The following is a 14,799-nucleotide window of genomic DNA, read 5'->3' as shown; positions in this document are numbered from 1 at the left end:
GACATTGCTCCAGCCTGATATGTCTTTTTCTTGTCATGGATCCTGTCTCATATGGAGTTTCTGACTTCCTGATCTTGACTATGATGTGGTCTCACAGCGTGTCTTGGACCACGTGCTTGCAAACTTCCATCATTTCCTGAAGTCTTGACTGTTCTCTCGTCTGCCCCCTCAATTAGTTCCTTTTCTGACTTCGCCAGTTCAGGACTTGGCACCTGCTATGAGACACAGTTCACTACAGTCAGAGTGGCCCTAACCCAGTAGCTGTGACTGTTGTCCCTTGGTTTTAAGGCACACCAATTGCCTGTAAGAGTGCTTCTGAGACATTTTGGAGGAGGACAAGATTTCTAAAAAAATGAAGTACTTTTTGTTCTGTTTCTGGGAAACTTCTCAGTGGATTGGATAACCTATGAAACCACATGAATTATTTGTTTGAAAGTTTAACAAGGGACAATACAGCTCAGTATCACCAGCTGACATGAGAAGGGAAATGATCTCAACACTGTGTAAGATGAAATAGTATTTTTTCTGATGTGTTAGAAAAGTAGCAGGGTGATATTGTATATTTGAAGCCAGATCACCTAAAAAGAGATTTGCATTAGTGCTGAAGGCTGCAGGCCTTCCTTCACCCGAGTCTGGATTGCTGACAGATACACAAAAAACAGGTGGAGGAGGGAAAGGAGGGAAACAGTGAAAGCTCTTTTTTGAATTGACTGACAACTAGACATGAACAAAGTATTGTCTGAGAGACAGGCTGAGGTTTCAGGAAGGACAGAAGGAGATTGTTTTGGATTAGAGGGAGGTTCTGTGAGTCAGCGTTGGAAAGATGTTTGCTGAATTCATGTTTACAACTGAGATTACCCAGAGATAAAGGGCAGGACAGGAGCTGAAGGACCAGCAATGTCCATTCAAAGGGGTTGCACGAGTTTACCTAGACCAATTTTGAAATAGTTTTAATAATATTAATCAGGCATTTGAATCTGGAGGAAGAATGGCTTAGGAAGACAGGAAGGCTCAGATATCATCATATGATTGTGAGACACAGGGCCAAAAATTGTTTATGATCTTGTTCCTTTGTAGTAATCTGCTGGCACAGCAGGCTGTAACTGGCCAGGTACATTCCCGTGTGCAGGAGGAAATTCTATGTTACAAAAAACTGTTGTGACTATTGTAACTTTTTTTTTTTTTTCAATTTTTTATTTTTTTTTTAATGTTAGGTGTGTTACCAAGCCAAACAGTCAGAGTGGTTCAGAGTTTCTGCATACCAAAACAGAGCTTTGGAGCAGTCAGAAACAGAATGCAAGCCTGTATGGTGCTGAAGCTGCTCCCCATTTTCATTGCTTTAACCAGCTGCAGAGCACAGAGCTCACAGAGTTAGTGTGAAGCTAACTTGCTCGTACCCAATATTCTTGAATGGGGTAAGCTTGGTGTCAACAAATAATCAAGTCCAGAAAGAAAGATGAGAAAGTATGATTTTTTTTTTGTATGGAAAGGACAATGATGAATTCTGTTTTCTTAGCCAGTCTCTTTATACTTTCCCAGTAGCACAGAGGGCCTGTAGAGTTCTTGAAATTTCTCCTCAAGGAAATACTTCTTGTGTAGAGGTTTCCTCGCTTTGAAGGGCTATTTTGAGCAGCTGGAATCATCCATAGGGGGCTGTGGCAGCAAAGTAGTTTAGAGCAGCCAACTTACACGAGAGGCATTGCCAAGAAAAATTGAGATTCAAGTACGGAATTAAAGCTGCCTTTACCAGCCCTCCACCCACCGGGCAGTAACGGGTCGTGCTCACTCTTTGTGGAGGAGAACATTCCTTGTTAATATTTGTGTGAAAGTGATATTAATGCTAATTCTATGCATCTCTGCTATGTCACCACGAAAAGCAAAAACTAGTGTGCTGTGAGGAGGAGACACTGTCTTAGTGTCTTCTCCAATTGTTTCAAAAGGAACAGGAAAGCAAGTTGCTGCAGAGCCAGTGTAGGAATAGAGAATGCATGACTTTCAAGGCATTTTTTCACTTCTGTTAGAAACAAAAGCACTCATCTCTACTGTTGCCAACCTGGCCCTGCTTCTCCATTTCCATTTTGATTTACTTGCTCTGCTTCTTGGGTTTCTGCTTACAGAAAGGACAGCAACTGCAGCCAGCTTCACAGGTCAGAGAGTCAAAGGTCTCAGAACAGAATTTCTCAGCAAATTTGGGCTGTTCTGATATATGGTAGAAATTGTAAACTGTCATAGGAAAAAGCAGAAATGATCTTTCAGTAATGGGAGCTATTTTTAGCTCAAAATAGTGATTTCAACACCTAATGCTGTTATTCCCTACTGACTAAATTGATTTATTACCTATAACCAGGAAATATCCTTCTAAATTAAATGAGGAAGGTAAATATGAAGAATTGTCCTGTGAAATCATTTTCAGGGTGCCATTATGAATTCCTCTGCAGCTCAGATTTGACTGATAGTTGTAAGTGTAGTGCTGCCATATGATTTGTCTCATGATAAATGATACTTGCTGCCAATAAACAAAAAAAGGGAAGCGCTGACAATTAAGCAACTCTTGTAAAATTCTGTAAGTGTGAAATTGTAAAGCAGAAATAGCATAACTTTAATACTTGGACAGTGTAGGTCTTACTAAGAACATTAAATTACTGAAGCTTCTTAAGGTTTAATTTGTAGAGCCAGTTGCAAATATCTGGCTAATAGAATAATCAATCAATTACATTTGGAAAAAATAAATTAAATTAAAAAGTTAGGAATTTCAATTTTGACCTAAGTTACACTTGCTGCTAGTTTATGTGTTCTGCAGGCCTGGAAATTAACCATCACTTTTGTGATGGGTGTGAAATTTGCTCGTCTCCAGCCACCTGGCAGTAGACCCATGAGCTCACATATCTGTTCCTTTTAGAAACGGGGTGGAGAAGATGCAGAGTCTTGCATTCATTTTCTGGGGTTCTGGTCTGTCCTTGTTCTGAATGATGCTTTGCCCCACACTCCTGCTGTTGTCTAAACTGACTTTGCTCCCATGATCAGACAATGTACTCATTAAAATCTGAGGCAAAGTATTTACTTCAGATCAATAGCAAAGTGCAATTTATATTTTGCCAAGATTATTTTCCATTTCTCTGCACTTTTTATTCCATAGCACTACAGTTCTTTTCTTTGTTGTCTTTTGTTTATGGGGATGAAGAATTTTTTTGTTGTTTGCTTTTCATATATTTTTGAAAGTCTAATTTAGCCTGACTTTTGGCAGTTCTCACTTTGTCCTTCCTTTTCTTCATCCCTCAGATAACATTTCCTTTGTGCTTAAGACTCTGCCATTTTGCAAATGTTTTAGGGTTTGCTTGTGGTTATTTATTCAACTAGCTCGCTTCAGTAAAACTTTTCCTGCTTTCTTGAGACAAAGTCCACATACTTTTATTCTTTTCACTTCAAATTATTATATTATCTTCAATATTTTAATTCCTCAGTCCCTGACTTCACAAATAAGTTCTCTGGTTTCTCAAAGCTTGTCTTTGTGAAATTGAGAATATTGTTTGCTTTTGGATCTTCTGCCAAATCAATTCTTACCTTACCAAATTGTTGTATATCTGTCAAACCCCCCTTCTGTCATTGTTCAATGGCAATGCAATTACTATTATGCCTATATAGGTTTTCATATGTGTTTGATTAATGAATGTAATACACTAAATGCAATAATGAATTTAATTCACAGATAGAACATTAAGCTTTTATCTTTATCTATGAAGTTTGTTTAGAAATACCTTTAGCTCAGTTGTAGTTACCTTCAATTTTTATTTGTACCTAATTTACTAAAGATATGATATTATTCAAACAAAAACTAGTTATAACTGATCTTCAAAGAGGGACTGAAGAAAGACAATTGGGTAATCCTGTTTTGTTTTCCTATTGGTATTAGTTTTTCAGTGGTCTAAAAGATTGTGTCAGCCCTTACATTTGGGCAATTAAAAAGTACATGGAAACTGTTGCTTGAGCTGTCTTGTAGTTGTGTTCCTGAAAATGAAAAGGCTCCCTGAGAAGACTGTTTTACTGAAGGAGACAATACACACATATGAGCAAAACTCATACTTTCTCCCCTTCCCCAGTCTCCAAAAGCCACATGTCATATCAGTCATTTTAGTCCAGTCTAAAGGAAGCCAGTACACAAACTCAGGCCTTGTTCCCGCAAACATTTACATATTTAACTTTTAAAGTATATTTGAGGTCAACAAAAGTACACAAATCTAAGAAGCAATCAATGTATAAAAGTATTAGCAGGCATGACAGAATGAGAGGGGCAGACTCCTCTTAGCTCTGCTGGAAGGAAGGAAGGAATGGTAATTTACAGTATTATCTACTGTTTTCTGTTACAAGGGTGCAGAATAATCAGAAATGACCTTCAGAGAAGGGGTTCCAGGGAGGAAAAGGAACTGTGCCCTTTCTCATCATCTTTGACTTTTTTTGTCAAACCAAATTTTTTTTCTGCTTGTTTTTACAATAGGAATTCAGGTTGCCATGTGCTCTACTTTTCTTTCTTCCATCTGTGCATGGTGAGAGACCAGTAGAAACATCACAAAGATATATTAGTTAAATTAATGAAATGCATTGGCACATACTGTACTTTAATATTGAATGAACATATAAGAAATCTTTATTAAAAGTTTGTGTCTCATTTCCTTGATGTAGATTGTTAACAGTTCATATCTGAGACATCTTCATTATCTTCCAATAAGCAGCTAAACTAAGAAAGGTGCAGTAGGCAAAGGGAAAACAAATAATCTGTTATAAAAAACCCCAACCCTCAAAAAGGTTTTTATATTTTAAAGACAAGATAAAGCTCCAGCTTTTCAAATGCCTAACCTGGACTGTATAGAAAACTTTGTTTAAAAGAACCAACCAGGGAAGGATGGGATGTAAACCACATGGAGGAGTTTTGTTTACACAGAGCTAACAAAGATGCGTCTCTTTTTTTATGATATATAAAAGATATACAACCCCATATACAAGACCTGGGGTTGAAGCTGAAAGGATTCTTGGGGAGGCAACACTGAAACCCATGTTTCCCTCAAGAGAACCTAGGTATATCCAAAGTTCAGTTTAAAGTTATGCTCCTTTTGTTTTCACTTAGTCTCTCTCTGAGTTAAGTTCATTTCTTTTAGACTTGATTGAGGAAAACCAGGCTGTCCCCTCTTTATGCTGGTTGCTTCTGCAGAGATTGATTGTTAGTGATTTATAATCAGCCTTCCACAGGGAAAATTTCATATATTTATCATTATATAATCAGAAAATTAATGAAAAAATATTTATACAGCTTGTAATTGCTTACATTGTTTCTAATTGCTCATTTATATAAAGAAGGGATTTACATTGGTTATATTATCATCAATTTTAATAAGCCTAAGCATAAAAAATCACCAGTTAGGTCTTAAACTAATGAGATTTATTCAAAAAGAATGAGATTTCAGACATTAATAAATTGGAATTTGACCTCTGGGATATTTGTCAATGTGTACATTGAAAATTTCAAAACTGTAAAAATGGAGTGAAAAGAAAACTTGAGGCTATCACATGGCTAGAAATACAAATCTTAAATTGAGACACCGAGTGATAGGATAAAAACAAAATGGCTCTTTCTATGGCTTTGGGCACACTTCTGTATTTCATCCAGGGTAAGAAAAAAGCTTTCTTATATCAAAGAAGAGTAGGTACCAGATTTAATATATAATTAGCTGATTTACAATTTAAATAATTTATTCTACTCTATGTGACAGCATCATTTGAGTATCTCGGTAGTAGTGTTCTCTGTAGACAATGCTAGAGCTAAGCTGCTGTCAGCATTTCAAAACTAAAACCTTTAAACAAAGGTTGTGACTGATTTCTGAAAGTTTCTCTACGATGAATTGTTGCAGAGAGCATATTTCTGGATGACATAAAAAGTGATCTGCCTGTTTTGGAGACTGGCAGACAAAGCTATTATGCAGTATTGTGCATAACTGGAGTTCATCAAGAAACCCAAGAAGGCGCTGTCCAAAAATATAAGTTTTTAATAACTGCAGTATTTTTTTTCCTTTTTTTTTTCTTTTTTTTTTTTTTTTTCCCAAGGATCAGTAGTCCTTCATTAAACTGGAATCTACTTGGTGTCCTTCCATTTCATAATATTTCTTCAGTAGTTTAATACTGCTCCTCCCTCTGTGTTTTCAAAATACTAGCTAAGGTTTAAATTCCACAACTGTCTTTGATTGCAGCTTTGACTTTGTGCACCAGCTATGCCTACTGTGGTGGAAGACATACACTGAACTTTTATACTTACTGCTGACTGCAGGTGCAAGAGCCTTTTTGTCATTTGGTCAACAGAGTATCTCTTGATGTGATTTCAGTCTCTGTGTGCAATTATGGAATATATGCTGCCTGGTTATGAAAAGACACATCTTAAGCAATACTGTCAGCTTAATTATAATAATTATATTTTTTTTTTAAACTTACTATTTGGAACATGTAACACAGAATCATAGAATCATAGCATGGTTTGGGTTGGAAGGGATCTTAAAGATGGTCTAGTTCCAACCCCCTGCCAGCAGTAGGGACACATGCCACTAGACCTGGTTACTCAAAGCCCCATCCACATGGGGCAACCACAACTTCCCTGGACAACCTGTTCCAGGGCTTAAGCACACTCACAATAAAGAATTTCTTCCTAATATCTAATCTAAACCCACTCTCTTTCACTTTGAAGCCATTCCCCCTTGTCCTGTCACTACAGGCCCTCATAGAAAGTCCGTCTCCAGCTCTCTTGCAGTGCCCTTTAGGTACTGGGAGGTGCTGTAAGGTGTCCTTGGAACCTTTTCTTCTCCAGGCTGAACAACCCCAGCTTTCCCAGCCTCCCTTCGTAGAAGAGGTGCTCAGGCCTCCTCTGATCATCTTTGTGGCCTCCTCTGGACTCACTCCTGAAGGTGCACATCCCTCTCATGTTGGGGGCCCCAGAGCTGGATGCAGGGCTCCAGGTGGGTCTCAGGAGAGCAGAGCAGAAGGGCAGAATCCCCTCCCTTAAACTACAGGTCACGCCGCTTTGGATGCAGCCCAGGACAGAGTTGGCTCTCTGGGCTCTGAGCACACATTGCTGGATCATGCTGAGCTTCTCATCCACCAACACCCCAAGCCCTTCTCCTCAGGGCTTCTCTCAATCCATTCTCCACCAAGCCTGTATTTGTGTTTGGGATCACCCCAATCCAGATGCAGGACTTTGTACATGGCCTTGTTGGACTTCATGAGGTCTGCACAGTCCCATCTGTCAAACCTGCCAGGGTCCCTCTGGATGACATCCCTTCCCTCCAGTGTGTCCACTGCACCACACAGCTTGGTGTCACTGGCAAACTTGCTGAGGGTTCCCTTGATCCCAATGTCTGTGTCACTGACAAAGATTTTAAACAGCGTTGGTCCCAGTCTCGAGCCCTGAGGACGCCTCTCATCACTGGTGTTTCCCCTTGGACATTGAGCCATTGACTGCAACTCTGAGTGTGTCCATCCAGCCAATTCCTTATCCACCCAGTGGGCCATCTGTCAAATCCAGGTCTCTCCAGTTTAGAGACAAGATGTCATGTGGGACAGTGTCAAAACATAATCTGATTATACGTATTAAAAACATTTATTTTTTTCTTCTCCTACCTACCATCTCTTTGGTCTCTTCAATTCATGTGTCAACAAGGGCATCAAGGCTTTTCATCTGAAGAAGTGTGCTGATTTAGATACTCTATAAGCAAATTGTGGTCCACATAAACAATGGTAGGATACTGTTTTAATTTTTTTAACTCATAGTTACCTGACATTGTTGAGGTAAAAGAGGTTGATAACTTCAAGTTAATTTTTCAAATTGTAAACATCATATATGCAAATATATATACTTCAGATTTCTGTGCTCTAAAACAGAGCATTAATTCAGATATACTCTTCAATCTCTAGTTTTGTCAGGGAAATGTCAAGATTTAGACAAGTAATCTAAGAATTTATTTCTCTTTCTTTGTATCCACGTCTGTTTATATCAGGAAAGTAATGTCATTCAGCACACTAACACTGTTCATTTGACAGGATCACCAAAGTGAGGAATTTTTTCTGTTTCTCTGTTTAATTTTCTAGCCTAGTTGGGATACTAAACTTTCCATGTTGGGTTTTACATAGGAAACTAGAAAGTATTATTTATATAGAACATCATTACTGGGCAGTAAGTTCTGCCCAGGTTCTGTCTGTTTCCTCTGCCTCAGTTTATAGGATCCATATTTCTGCATGTTTTCCTGTTGGTGCATTCTTCTCATCTGTGTTTGTGTGCATTTATTTTGTGGACAGATTTCAGACGTTATTCACTCTGTGGCAAAAAAAAAAAAAGAGGAAAGTGTTTTCCTTTGGTCAAATGACTTTCAAGTGCTTTCTTTGCTTTCAAAAAAACCACGTATTTGAGCTCTTTGAAAGATGACAGTTTTTCTAGGAAATGTCTGAAGCAATTGCAGATACCACCAGAAAAATGAATCTCATTTAACTTTAACATATGCAATGCAGATGTTGGTGAATGAGTCACCCAGGACTTCCCTTGGTGGTCAGTGTAGCAGAACAGGTAGGTTTAGGGCATGAATCACCCAAAATATTTTAGATAAGGATTCATTAAATTTTCTAGGTACACCAAAGGATCTACTTGTTCTACTGGAAGAGTAAGTGGAAGTGTGGCAGTGAAACTACATGTCCAGTCTGGGAAGAGTGAGCAGAGAAATGAACCATCTGTGCAGGAATTGCAACAGTTTTATTACTCATTTTCAGGAACCCTATAAACTATGTTATAATAAATCATAATCTATGCAATAATTTATATTTGCACTGCTAAGAATTTTGCACACAGACTGCATGAAAAAGTGGCTGCATAAAAATCATGCCTTGCTGTTTCAGGTATTGAAAGATTGATGCATCTTTACTGGAGAGAAAGTGTTAAAAAGTTTCTTTGAAAATTGTAAAGAATGTTAAGAAAGAGCCCTGCTGAACACTGACCTGAGACCATTTGTCTTCCATCTTTACAGCATCAGCACTGGAATTTGCATTATCTGACTTAAGATGTCTGCAGTTCTGATGTCTGCATCTGACATGGAGTCAAAGTGGAGCTGGTAACTGACAATCCCAGGGTTTATAGATGTGACTCCATGAAAAACTCTGCTGTCAGCCTGCAACAGCTGACACTGCAACACCAGAGTACACTCATGCAGGGCTACTCAGCCTGACACAACCCAACTTCACCAAGTGTGATGGTACAGGGTGGAGCCACACCAAAATGTGATGTCACCCTGTGCTAACTTGCCCTGCACTCCTCTGTGCAGAATTTTTCCATTTGATGCATTAGGATCAGTTTTACACATTTCTCTGTTGCACAGTTTTTATTTTCTTTTTCTATTTAACAAAAACCCATACCTTGCAACTTTCTGTCATTGGCACAAGATCTGTAAAAGGTAATGTACCTTGCATTTCTCATCTGCATATCTTTCATATACATGGAACTAAAGTAAGTCCTTCTAAAATGATGAGTCATGATAGGAAAAGAATGATTTAATTTTGAGGAGCAGGAAAAAAATCACACTATGGAATAATGCTTCTGGCCCTAAAAACCACTGCACCAGGATGTGAAACTGTTTTGCAGGTCTTGTGTGACTAGCACTGGATGAAGAAATTCAGAGTGAAGAAAGCCACATAAATGAAATTGCATGCTGAAGAGGTGCTGGCCCTGGTCTTCATCAAAGAGACACCAAAGTGAGAGCCACTCTGATGACAGATAAACAAATAGCATTCATGCTCTAGAAGTTTGCAAGCAAAGCCAGCTTGCCAGACAGTAGGCAATCAATTGGGCTGGAAAATCCACAGTGAACACAGTTGTTGTGCAGGTCTGCAAGATCATCAAACATCTGCTTTCTTGAGATTATGAATCAGGGTGGTGCCTGAGGAACAGAGGAATCTGAAGCGGGGGATGATGAGGTTGTGGTAGGGAAATAGGTTGGGCGCATCCTGAGTCTGCATCCTCTGAATACAAATGGGCATATTTGTCCATGATGTAAACCTTGGCTGATCAAGGAAGATATACTCACAGGAAACATTTTTCTTTGATTGTTTTTTATTGAAGGGTGCATAGTGAAACTTGGCCTTTTCTTCCCAAATGCAGAAACCAAAGAGATTCAACTTTTGTTTTAGCAAATGCAAGATGAATGTCATTGATTTTCTTAAAATTCAGAAGCAACACACCCAGTTAAGCCTGGTCTGAGTGAAATAAGCATGCTCTTGTGACTGCTGTGTACTTTTAGTTCAGGTTTTGTGAGGCCTGCTTTCAGCAACAGCAAAAGCATGGCAGTAGGTTGGTAAACTGAGTAGGCAAACATCTGGTCAGTTTCTATGGCATTGTTTGGTTAAGGGAAACACAGGATCCCTTCAGAATTGTGTTCTCAGGAGGCTTATTTGCTTATAGTCAGTTTTCCCATTTATTGACCTTGGAAACAATAATCGGTTTCAAATTAACTACATTCATTATTGAATTCTCCTTGGTTTGAGGTCAGAGTCCAGAGGCTAGAGAAGGGTTTAGAAATATCCAGGAGCATAGAACACACTTTGGAAGCAAAGTGAACATACAGCACCGATGCAGTGTATGCATGGGTACGTTTGGGGCATCCTCCTCTTGCTGCCACCCACACGATCTCAGTGCACACTTCTAGGAGGGGATCTACAGAGCAAAAGACCTTCCAAATCAAAATACTAACGTGTATGCACCCCCTACTCAGCCAGAACACTCTCTTTGAATTCCCTCCCCCTCTCTTCCTGCCATTAGAAATTCATCACTTCAGGCCCTGCTCTCTTTTCGAACTGCCAAGGAGCACGGTGCCCTTGCCAGGGAACGGCAGTGCCAGAGGACAGAGTGGCAGGAACCACCCTGCCCACACTCAGGGAGGACAAGGTTGGACTCGATGATCTCAGAGGCCTTTTCCAATCTAATTGATTCCCTGTGATTCTGTGACAAGGAAAGTGCAAGGCAGATGGGGCTGCCTGGAGCTGGAGATGAAGTGTATGGCTGTTAAGGGCAGCTAGGATTGAGGAGGGGGCTGGGAGTCAGAACTGAGGACGAGGGTGTGTTACAAGGACGTGTGGTCAAGCTTGTGTTGTACAAGGACATGTGGTCAAGCTTTAAATGAAAGTGCTTCTACAGAAACGTCTGCTTTTCAGTCAGCATTGTCATTACAAACCTATTCTTATGCTAAAGAAACTGCTGGGGTTTGGCTGCTGCTAACATTAGCATATGGGCACTCAGCACACCGGTAATGTACACTGCAGTTTTCCATGCTCAGGGAGAAAAGCTGAATTGGTACGGCAGAACAACTTCAGAAAGTTAATTTTGCAATTTAAATATCCTTATTGAAAGCAAGCAAATAAAAAAAGCAATGAGTGAGTATGTATGGGATCAAGAATCTCTCAATGCTTTTTGGCTTGATAGATTAATGGGCTAAACCTGCCTTTTCCCAGTGAGCCAGTATGGTTTGTGTACAGCTGCTCAAGAGTTTTGCTGGTTTCCCTGGCTGGGTAATCAGGCTGGTAAGGAAGGTGGCGATAGCTGCTGTTCTCAGGGCAGACCGGGAATTACAGCTCTGCAGCCATGGACATTTGAGAAATTCCAAGGAGGAATTTGAGCCTGAGGGAAAGCTTGTTTCTTTTGCTCCACTACTTCTCAACTTGTCTAAAGAGCTGATTGATAACAGATGCACCTATCTGCCTTTCTGTTTTTATTGAAGCATGTTGTTTTTCTGCAACAGGATTTTTCCTGTGATCTCCCCAGGATATTTCTCCCTTTACTGTGTGTACTAATGTTCAGCATTCTTTGTGGAATAAAGAGGCTCTGGAAGTGTATTATCTCTCGTTTAACCCGTTTTTCCCCTTAATCTGCATCCATCCTTCAGCAGTTACAGAGACTGCAGTTTTCTAGGACCTTCCATCAAAGGAGACATTTTTAGATTTTCTTGGTAACAGGAAGGAGAAGGAATTTGGAAATTCCTGAAACTTCTTTCCCTGCAGGAATTCCTGTCCCTTTCCAAACAGCTTGCTCTGGGTAATGGCATTGCTGCAGGGAAGCTAAATTGCTGGGGATTGCCTGTGAGTCCTATGAAAGGGGGAACTGATGTAGTGGATCTTAAACTAGGAAGACTGGTACAGCATAGTCAGTCTCACTCAGTACAGGAAGCAGTGGTTATGACCATTTTAATGTCCCCAGCAGTGACAAAGGCACAGGTACACACAGTTGTAGGTTTCCAACCATATGTACTGGGATGACCCAAGGGCATATCCTCATGGAGTGAAAAAAAGCTTGGGAACCTAAGAAAATTATGCAGAGGGACTAAAAAGGATCCAGGGGGATGAAAGGGCCATTTTTCTATAAGTAAAATATATATATTCTGAGGAAATCAGGATTTTTCCCTTGTCTGCAAGCTGAAGAAAATCCAGCTACCACTAAAAGCCTGTTCATTTCTTATGCTAAGAGACAGAAGAAAAGGCTGTTCCTTTCAAGTGAAAAAAAAGTCAAGTTCAAGCATTCCCACTAAGGAAAAATCATACCTTTTAAAGTAATATACAGCAGGATATTCTTGAACTCCCATTCCCTTTCCTTGATGTACTTAACTTTGTAAATCTGTCTCTAATCCCACCCCATTTCAAAAAAAGTGTGTCTCTCCACACTGAAGCCTGCTCTGCCTTAATATTCTGCACTCTGCTTGCTCTTCAGAGCTGGGGATTTTGACCCATTTCAAGTGTGAGCTGTTTGGGGGAGGATTACATTATTCAGGCAACAAAAAAGCTGAGTTTTCACATCAGTTTTGTGGTGGAAATATGGATAGAGATGACAAAAGTTAACACTTGGATTTCTATAGAGGATGTATTGATTATAGATTCAAGAGAGTAAATAAAAAGCCACTTAGCACTATGGCATCACTTTGGAGGTTGAGCAGCAGAGCATCGTCTCTGTCCTTTCATACACTTGTCATGATGATATCCCAAATAAAAGCAAGTAGATTTAGGATCAATAATCAACCTGTAGGTCACAAAAAAATAAATGATAAGCCCTTCCAAGAGTGCTTGTTGTACCAGAGAAATGAGATACAAACAGCTTTGGCTTCTTCAAATTACATCTAACTTTAGTAGAAACTGTGGTAATTAATGGGCTCTCACATAATAGTACAGAATGACTTGAGCAGGACTCTACCAAAAACTCCGGGTGAGCCCAGTTTAGTCAGGTGTTAAATATGATTAACTGCAGTGGCTTTGGGTGGCTTAACATTTTATTTCCAACACCCAGTTTCTTACAGTGCCATAATATATGAGGCAATCTGAAGATAATATGGCTATTGTTTTTTTTTTTTTTTAATGACACAAGAACATTTAATGGAAAATGTTAGTATTATAAAGAAAGAAAGAATATGTATGATTATTGACAATGTATAAGATAATGTAATAAACCTAAAACAAAAGTAGCATTCTTAGTATGAGAGTAGAGGGGTTAATTTTGCAACATAATTCCAGATGATAATAGGGGGACTATACAAAGGTGGAAAACATTCTGAATACATGCCACACACAGCTCAGGAGCTACACTGGTTCAAAAAATGATAGAGACAACAAACTCCTTATCCTCTGTATTTTGTGCTAAATTTCTTAGAGTCACAACTGGATCTCAGAGAAACCTTAAGTCTGTCAGTGAAATGACAGAGTGAATATCTTCCTGTCAAAACCCTACCTCCAATGCAACTTCTTTCAAGCCACAAATTTGGCTTCTGAGCATTTGGTTTGTTTAGATCTGGGGCTTGTGTTCCTTCCTGTACTGATAATCTCAGAGTATGTGAGACTTTATGCAAATGCCTACAAGGTATTTGTGTCTGTCCAGGACACACCTTGGACCAACTGCTGAGCGTTCCTTCATTCTCTCCATAAATGCAGTAGCAGTAGCAGACAGGCATTTCACTGAGTGGGATAATGTGAAGGCAGGGTCTGCAGTCCCTGGTACAGCACATTTATCTGCTTGAACTCAGGGCAGTGAGGAATGCATGTGAAACACTCTGGGCCAGGAGCTGACATGGTGTGTTTTGGAAACAAAAAAGGGTATACCACTCCCTTATTTTTTATCAACAAGGGTGATGGTGCAAGGCAGCCTCTACCAGACAAGAGAGTGCAAGGATAATGGGACCTGCTTCAGCCTTCCCACCCATTATACCAAATGGTCCTGTTGTTTTGAGCTGCTGAGCACTTTGGAGTCATATTTATCAAATCCTTTCTGAGACAGAGTGTACTTCAAGTTTGCTCCATGTCTTGACTTTCAGCAGGAAGCGCTGGTTTTTTGCTTCAAGGGTAGTTTGTCTTTGGGGCTCTTCTCAAAGGTTTCTGATTCCTGAGCTGGGAAAGACACATCTTCCATCAAACTCTCTCCATTATACAAGGTTATTCTAAAGGAAAAACAGGGAAAGCTAGGTAATAATCCCATTAACTACAGCCAGATTACATAATTATGGCTGTTGATGTGCTTTCCCAGAATTTGCCCCTACTCTGGGATACCCTTATACAATTCATTATTGGGAGATCAGCTCCTGCCACTTATTTTTGATACTTGCCTGTCCAAATGTTTTTATTCCAGTAAATGGAATCTTGGCTAGAAATAGGTGGATTCACGTCTTCATGTGCACTCTTAAGTCTCATCTAAAGATTTTTAATGCTGTATCTAAATTATTTAAATCAAGAAATTAAACTTCTTGCCTTCATATGCTG

This window comes from Poecile atricapillus, chromosome 3, assembly GCF_030490865.1.
Source record: "Poecile atricapillus isolate bPoeAtr1 chromosome 3, bPoeAtr1.hap1, whole genome shotgun sequence".
Classification (NCBI taxonomy): Eukaryota; Metazoa; Chordata; class Aves; order Passeriformes; family Paridae; genus Poecile; species Poecile atricapillus.
Note: the sequence above shows the minus strand (reverse complement) of the source record.